Source organism: Meleagris gallopavo, chromosome 10 (assembly GCF_000146605.3).
Source record: "Meleagris gallopavo isolate NT-WF06-2002-E0010 breed Aviagen turkey brand Nicholas breeding stock chromosome 10, Turkey_5.1, whole genome shotgun sequence".
NCBI lineage: Eukaryota > Metazoa > Chordata > Aves > Galliformes > Phasianidae > Meleagris > Meleagris gallopavo.
Genome location: NC_015020.2, coordinates 4351266 through 4360065, shown reverse-complemented (window position 1 = coordinate 4360065; position 8800 = coordinate 4351266). Strand labels below are relative to the sequence as shown.

At 36.5% G+C, this 8800-nt stretch overlaps 1 long non-coding RNA gene across 1 annotated transcript; it reads left to right on the top strand.

The window, feature by feature from the left end:
* The first annotated feature begins 7122 nt into the window (after positions 1-7122).
* On the top strand, positions 7123-8800 carry LOC109369148. The gene is made up of 2 exons (XR_002117814.2): positions 7123-8022; positions 8374-8800. It is a non-coding gene; the product is annotated as an uncharacterized LOC109369148 (long non-coding RNA).

The following is an 8800-nucleotide window of genomic DNA, read 5'->3' as shown; positions in this document are numbered from 1 at the left end:
TTTTTTTAACTCAAATTCAGAGAGATTCTCTTCTCCTAGGAAATTATAGAAAACTGACTAGTTTTTGCTACTAATAATGGAGAGCTTCATTATGGTGGAAACATATTTTGGTCATATTGTGACTTTTTATTTAAGCTGTTTGTAGTATACTTTAAAAAAGGAATCATAGAAATAATAGAAATTTTAACAAGTTAACAAAAGATAAGTTTAGCCTCCCTTTAGGAAAAGAGAAAATGTATTTTAGTAGATTTTTCCCTTCTTTTTTTTCCCTAGATCTACTGTTTCACCTTGATGGTCATCACTCTTAGATAAGAGGAGGGCAATGGGAGCATAGGAAATTGATTCACTTATGCAGACAGATGCCATGTGATGATCTGTTTTATTTTTTTGTAAAATACTACAGTGTTTCTCATACTAATTGGGCTGTTAGTAGGTTAGACCAAGTTTCTGCTAGGGGCAGTGGTATGAAAGTTGTTTGCCTGTGAATTGGAGAAACTGTGTTAGCTGGGATAATGTTTACAATTGAACTTTTATATTCAGCAATATTTTGTTACAGCAGCGCTAGTAAGCAGAAATATTCGGAACATTCTAACAGTGAAGTGGGAATGATGTGTGATTGAAGTTTGTAAGTCTGGAACTGGCATCTGGATTTATTTCTTCAGCAGGAGTATGTAAAGTATGTCCTTGATGGCAAAAGCAACTGAAACAATACAATGAAAGACACCTGCTGTTTATAAAAGATGTTAAAATGGACCCTGATGGAGGTGGCTTTCATATTTGTTCTCAGGAAAGTCTGCTATAATTCCTTCTTTTTAGTTCTGTAACTTTTTTTCTTAAGGTGACAGAATGGTTGGGTACTATGTCAATTAAAAAGAAAAATCTGAAAGTGGAGAGAGAGTAAAAGTATTGAAGATCTATACTGTGAATGCTTACAGAAATTTCCTGTTGTCTGTTGCAAATTGGAAGTCACTTTTCCTTTGTAAGAGAACACCTAGACTTGTGTATTAATTGAGAGTACCGCAGGAAGAGAAATGTTATCATTTGCCCAGTCTGAAGAGCTCGATGAATGTCAACATTAGGATGTCTTCCCAGTTTCTTAGAGCTCTAAGATCTGTTTTCACAGGCAAACAAAGCTGCATTCCAGTTTTTCCTGCCTCTATCACACCTAAGGCACAAAGGTTTGGATAATCATTTCACAAACCTTTCTTGGGAACTTAACCAGGTTGAAGCTGAGCTGACACGCTTATGACTTTCTTTAGTGCTTTGGGGCAAGTCTGACATGGCTGCTTAAGCTCTTGTAGCAGTATAGACTTTGTATGACTTGGGATGGGCAATAGAAACAAACTGCTTAGGGCCAAGGAGAAGGTAGGACTGTTGCTTTTGGTTGTGGTGTTGGTTTAAATGAGGTTGTGGTTTTACAGCCTACTATGGGGACTGATGTTTGATTTCAGGCTTATGTTCTGTGCCTTTTATTAAGCTGCAAATACATACAGCTGTTTTTAGGTTTTCATAGATTCAGTTCTTCCTTGAATACCTAATGTAATTATTGCATTAAAGATTTTACAGTAGCACTGGAACTTTGCATTCATTGTTACAAGTATAGCAGATGGTCAGATAGGAAATACATTTCTCATGGCTCTCTTAGGGTTGTAGAAACTGCTACAGAATAACACTTTACTTCTAGATGCCATCGTGTGTGTTCTAACCGATAAGATAAGAGCATATCCAAACGGTATCTCCTGAGTGAGCTATTCTTGCCTGTTCCAGTTTTCTATCAGTTATGTACATCTGCTTCAGAGTAACTGTTGCTGTGCTGGTGAAAGCAGAATAATAAGTCTGACATGCTGGAATAAATGATCTTTGTACTTCATCCAGGGCGTTTGAAGTGTTGACTGGTCTTGGGCTAGATTTCTGACTGAAGTCTTTCATTACAGTTTCAAAGTTTGAGTTTTTGAAAGCGAAGCTGGGTGGCATGGTTTAAGTGAAGGTTCTTAACACTTCAGCTGCCTGCTTAAGTATGCCCATCTTCCAGATGCTTTGAGAACTTTGGCTCCTTTTTCACATTGTTTTGATTGAGAGTCTGCAGGCTTTTCACAGAAGTGGAGGCTTGTCTCCTTTCGGTTTTAAAGGCTTCACGTTCCCTTGATTGTGCATGCTCAATTTCTGAAAATTCTGTGGTATGTGTTGGGCTTATAGTTGAAAGAAAAAAAAAAAGCAAACTTAGTTTTTTCCTAGATGCATCCTTACTTTAATATTTGTGGACTCATTATTTCAGTTAATTGTTAGGAGATGTCCCAAGCCAACCATACATTGTTTACAGCATGGAAAAAGATTGAAGTAGGGGGGAAAAAGAATACAGAGGATAAAGTATGGGAACGCAGACATATTTTATCCTGTTACTTCACAGGGAATTTAAGGCCAACGGATGTAATAGGATTCTTAAGCGCTCATGAAGACATACTCCATATATGTAGGGTTCTGATGAAGAGATAATAAGCTTATAATTGAAATTACGTGCTTTACAGAATACCATGAAACAGCAGCAAATTTCTTTTGGGTTTTATGTATTGGCTTGGTTTGGCCTGTCCTGATTGAGTCTTCTGTGATCCTCTATATGTGAGAGGTGTAGCAGTCTATTCATTAGGTAATTTGGTGTATGTGTTTTGATAGCAGTGTGCAAAGGCAGAGAGTAAGGTAGGTCAAGTATTTCCTCTTCACCAGCAGTATTTATGTAGTATATTTATGCAGTGTTGCATTAGAAATGTATCCTATTAAAGAAAAAGACATTCATTACATTCTGTTCATCACGTATAAAATGGAGAAGAAAAAAAAAAGGGCATCATATTTGGGTGTTTAAAGTGTGTTGTCCTGTGCTTTCTAACATCCATGCCCCAAAGTTAATTCAGCTGCTGGATGCTGAAGTAGTTGGCTTGCACATGTGTGTCTTGGAGAGGGATGCTGCTGTCTAGGTTAGAATTCTCATTACAGTCTCCCGTACAGCCAGATTTCTGGCTCTTGCTTTTAAATCGTTCCCAGATGTTGTTAGAAATGAAATATTTTACAGTACTGTTAGAATTCTTTAAATCGTGAGCTGTCTCCTGGCTTGCCAGAGCTGTTGGGATATTCCTGTGCACAGGTTCTCCTTTGCTCCCTCATATGGAGGGGAGGGATGAGGGGCAGGAAATCGTCTTGTCGTTGGGAGAGGTTTGGAACTGCATGTTGTGTATTACAAATCAGAGAATTTGTTGAAGCAGTATTTTTCAATATCCTTTTTGTGTTTTCTAATGGGATGCCAAGAAGTTATTTTAGCTGATGACATCTTAAAATGCAGTTAGTTTATTTGGTTATTCTTTCCAGTATTATCAGTTCAGTGTTTGTGTAGTGTTAGAAGAGGCCTGCATGTTCACACACTTCTGATAAGCCTTTGATAATTCAGAGTTTGTCATGTTATGTGCAGTTGTAACTTCTCACAGGAGCCTTCGTAGCCTTGGATTATTGGAAAAAGAGCTGATAACATTTCTCTTTATAAACAGTTGTCAAAAATACTGTGAAGCTTGAAAGACTAAACCTCTCTGGTGGTTCTCAAGGCAAAATTGAAAAGTTTGGTGTCTTTTTTTGTGGTTTGGTAGCCTTTTTTTAAAGGATGGTGGTAGTGGCTGTAGTAAGGTCTGGGGCATTTTTGAAATACTTAAATCCTGTCTGCAGTGTGAGGAAAATCGTTGGCAAGGACTTGTAAATAGTGTTTTTTTAATTTGCCTGGGAAGATGGTATGACTGTGACAACTTCCTGAAATGGCATAGGTACTTAATATAACTTGTGATAGCATGAAGTCTCGAGTAATCTGTTGTGGGGGGGTGGAGGGGTTGGAATCTGGAATCCAGCTACGTAAAATTAATTCCAGTAGTGAGGAATTCAGAGTTAACAGTGACTGCTAAAGCAGGGAGCTAGAAGATTGATTTGCTAAGCTAGTTACTTAATGTAATTGTTCATTTGAATTGTGGAAGAGCCGAAGTATATACAACTGTATTTACTGAAAGATTTCCTTAGAAATGAACTGAAATATAGAAATGCTCTCTTCAATTTAAAATATTGAAAGATTTTTATATATGTATATTTAAGTTTCTTTGAAATACATATTCAGAGTCTTGAGTTGACAAGTTATTTTGTCTTTTTCTGAAGACATCAGGTTAGCGTAGTTTCCATTGGTTGGTTAGAACCATAGGTTAACATGCTGTTGCCACACCATGCTGTTAGAAGTACTCAGTGACAGTGGGCAGGGTGTGATAACGTTACACTCCTTGAAAGGGCTTTGATTCTAAAATCTAAAGTTTGCTGACTGTAAGAAGTTAATTTGACAATTCCCCGATTTACTTTGCTACAGTACTTTGGCAAATGTTGAATTCAGTCCATGAATGTCTATGGTCTAGTCAGTGTTTTAGGTTGTACATAAGACCAGCACTGCTTAATGTTTTTCTTGACGTTGGTAGGAATACAGACGTGGCATTGAAAACTTCTGCTCTTGAGGGCTGGCTGTGACCTTTGAAAAGTGTACAATAACAGTTTGTACTTCTTTTGTCCTTTGCAATTTCTTTCCCTTGTGCTAAAATGAATACTCAAGTAGTTTCTATCATGTTGCTATTGTAGGATATTTCCTTTGCAGCCTATGATAGGGAGGGAAGTTGATCTGGTGGCTTCAGTTTGTTTGGCTTATTTATTTTTATTTTTAAACTTAAATTTGGACTTTTTTGTTGATCTGTTTGTGATCTTCTGTCTTGAACTTGCTTGATGCACAGCAGCTTACAAAGATGGGGAAAAGAGCTAAGTGAAAATTGCTCTTGAATCTTCCATTCTTTATTGAATTTGATTCACCACATTCTTCAAAAACATGAGCTTGTTTTCCTTGTTTCTGAAACGCTCGATAGAATTGACCTGAACTTGACGGTTTATTCGCATTAGATGATTTGATGATTGGAAGTGGTGTGCTTGAGAATAAGACTACTGTGTGCACGAGATTCTTGGGAAGTGAGCTGTAATTCTGAAATGCACGTACAAGTGCTACAACTTTTGCCCTTGAAGTAGAGTGCGAGTCCTTTTTGGCCATTTTCTCTCTAAAAGAAAATACACAAAAACTTCTCCAAACCCACAAGTTGAATAAAATCCTACCTTTGCTGAATGGATGTTTTAAAAATAAAAAATAAAAAAGTTGGCCTCTGTCATAATTTTGTAGGTGCTTATGTCATTATAGCAGTGTCAGTTGGCTTACTTGAAATGCTTATATTAAATTGCTTTGTAAAACAGCTGTCATCTTATGAGACTTTTTTGAAATAAATAGCAATTAACAGCCAGCTAACTGCTTTTGATTTCTGTAATTACTCTGTTTTCAAGTAGATTGTGACTTCTTTTGCTGCATAGCTGTTTTTTAAGTTACATATTTAATGAGGTACAGGGGTTTCTATGCTGCTTAAAAACCAATAAGGAAAAGGGATGATATATATATATCGTAAGATGGTCTGCTCTGCTCGCATTGTAAGGTATATATTTGTTTTACCAAAAGCTTGGCAAGCATGTATGGGAGTTTGCAGAAATTTGCCTCATGCTTGTGGTATCATGGTGAACATTGGTTTATAACAGTAAAATAAATGCTGTCTATGATACGTGCCAGTGTAAGAAACTTGCATATTCTTCTGAAACAAAATTCGTAACTTTTTCAAGTATAATGACAAAATCTTGTAACGGGCTATGTAAATGTTATTGTGAGATGTTGAATGTGTTTCAGAATGAAAAGAGAACTTTTAAAATTGCTCCTAAAGCACAACGGAGTAACCACTCTGACTGTTTAGCTTGGTGCTGATTTTGGATTTTTTTTCTGCTGTGGGTTAAGAAATGTATCAGGCTTCTGTAACATGTTTCTTAGGAGGCAGAAGTTTATGTAGTCATTTTTACATCCTGCTAGTCTGAAGTTGCTCATTTAGGCAACTTCTTGAAGCTGAAGACAGTTGGAATATATTCTAGATTTCAGATTTGTGGAGTTCCTGTAGGGTTTGGGAAGAGCATTCATTCGTCAGTACTGGGGGTGTTTCTGCTCTTGGTGTAGCATCTGTTGTACTGTTGCAAATTAATGACTGGCCTATTAAGGAAAACCAAATCTACCACTGAATTAACTTAATTTGCCTAACACTGAATGGATTCTGTCTCTGCTGCCTCTGCCTATTGAATTGAGCTGTCCAGGCTAGAGATGAGGGCTTTTGAGCAAGGCTGGATGAGTAACTGTGAGCAGAAATAACTGTTGTATTACTGAGTGAGTAGCAGTCCTGGCAATCTTGACCTTCAAAGTACTCTATCTATGTAAATACTAGAGAAATAGGCCATTAGAGAGAAAGAAGGAATGTTTGTGTAGCCATTCGTACTGATTTTTAGTGTATGATACTAACAATATAGAGCAAGATAGGTTGAATGATAGAGTTTCCATAACTTTTCTGACATACGTCTTTGTTATGTCCAGCTACATTTTTACTTAATTCTGTCTGATTGGATATATATCTTTGCACTGAGAACAAGAAGGCCTCTTAGTACTAGCCATTACTTATTTTCAAAGCAAGTCACTTTTTTTTTGGTTAATTGTGAAGAATCTTTTGTCAGCTGTATAAAGGTACTACAGAGCTGATGCTAAAGGTTACATCTTTAATATCTGTGTATGCATACGTAGTACTTAAGTCCTCTGGATGTCAGGTGCCATTTTTTGTGTACATATGCACACAGAACACTGTGTAACAATGCTAAAGGTTTTTGATTTTATGCATCTTGCAGCTATGCAACATAGAAGGACAATATTCTCAGGTTAATTTAGAATTTGGTTTTGAGGTACTTTGCAGGACACTATACCTAGCATGGAGATACTGTTGTAATGCCCATAACTAAATGAGAAGCTTTCACTTTTAAAAAGATGAGGTGCAATTGGTTTCTTTCCTCTTTTGCACTTTAGTAGTGACATGGATTGGTGTTAAGGCTGTTGAGGAAGTACTTTTGAAGTGGGAAAGATCTAATTAAAAATATTTAAAGGTTGTCAGGTTTATTCCTTTTTAATAATTTCTTTTTCTTAAGTGGAAGATAATTTGTGTGTGTGTGTGTGTGTGTGTGTGTGTGTGAAATAAAAACATTGGAGTAGAACAAGAAGAAAAAAAAAGAAAAAAAGGGGAAAAGCAGTAGGGGAGAAAGGAGCAAATGCTTCTTCAGCTTTGCCAAGTATTTGTCTTGTAAATAATTTGAGGAAAAGGTTATCTTATAAGTTTTCCATATAAATCCTACTCTGACTGTTTTGCAGCCTACTACTATTCAAAAAGATCATTAACTTGATAATTGTCATATTTTAAAGTTATAGTTGCCACCTGTAGATGCTACCTTTTGCCCTAGGTTTTTAGGACAAATGGATGCCCCCAAATTGAATAGTGATAGTATTCTCAGAAGACAAGTTTTTTTTTTTTTCATATAGGAATGTTAGAATTGAGCTGAACTCATCATTTCTATTTGTGTAGATTTCCCTTGTAGTTTAGTCTGGATATAATATTTTAATTTAACATGAAATATTAAAATAACTATCTTATGGAAATAAAGTAAACATTTGATTAAAATGTTATAATTTGAAGTGCTGAACAGAATTATTGTTCAGGACTTCTTATTGTGTCTTAAGGTGGCTGCATTTTGGCGGTGGGTAAAACAATTGTGCTTAAGCTGCTCTCATTGCAAAGTTTGCCTTGTAAATATACTGCTTTGTGTAGACTTCAAGTTGTTGCACTTATTTGAAACGAGAAAGTCTGCCAAATCTGAATAGGTTTGGTTATGCTTGCTTAAGTTCTAAAGGTTTTCCCTGTCAAACTGACATTTTTAATATCATCTTTAAAAATCACAAAATAGAGGAAAAAAATCTCTTACTGTCTCTTTCTTTTTAGAGAGGATCTGACGAACTTCTTTCAGGCAGTGTACTCAATAGCCCGAACTCTAACATGAGCAGCATGGTAGTTACTGGTAAGTGATGCCCTTTCAAAGGAGAAATCTATCATTTATTCTTGGATTCATTTCCTGTTTACAAGGGGAGAACGCTGAAACGAGAATCCATTGTGCTATAGAGGGATAAACTGTTGGCATGCATTAGACTGTAGTGACTTTACATATAGTCAAAATCCTCAGGAATCTGAGAAAGGTAATCCCATCAAACAAAGAGCAACTTTCAGATGTCTGTACAGTACCCCAGTGGTGGATGACAGAATGAAAAACTACACTTGTCTTATACTGCTGCCTTCAAAGTAAGGAATCAGAACTACCAGTTAAAGGTAAACAGATAACAACTCACTATGACTTCTCTTTTTTCACATGTAGCTTCTGTGAGCCTGGGCATTACAGGAAGAATGCTGCCCTGTAAAATGGATTCAAGAAAAGAGAATTTGGTCTGGTCTCATTTAGGCTGCAAAAGCAGTGAACTTCACTTTGCTTCTTTAGTCTGAGATGGCAGTGTTACTAAAATCTCAATGTTTGTTCTTTAACCAATATGGTGTTACTAGATAGAAAGGCTTTTAAGGAATTAGCACATAATAAAATGCCTTTCGTTGCAGTGTATGGTCCTGACATTTGAACTTTCTTTGAGTTCCTTGTGAGAGCTCACCTCACAGTCTTGCTTTTTCTCTCTGAGAACACGTAACTTTTTTTTCCTCTTCTCAGAAATATGGAGGAATTAGTTCATGGTATCAGTGTTCCGTGGTCTTTCCAAATGGTTGCTTGGTTCACAGCTTCAATGTGCAAAAAAAAA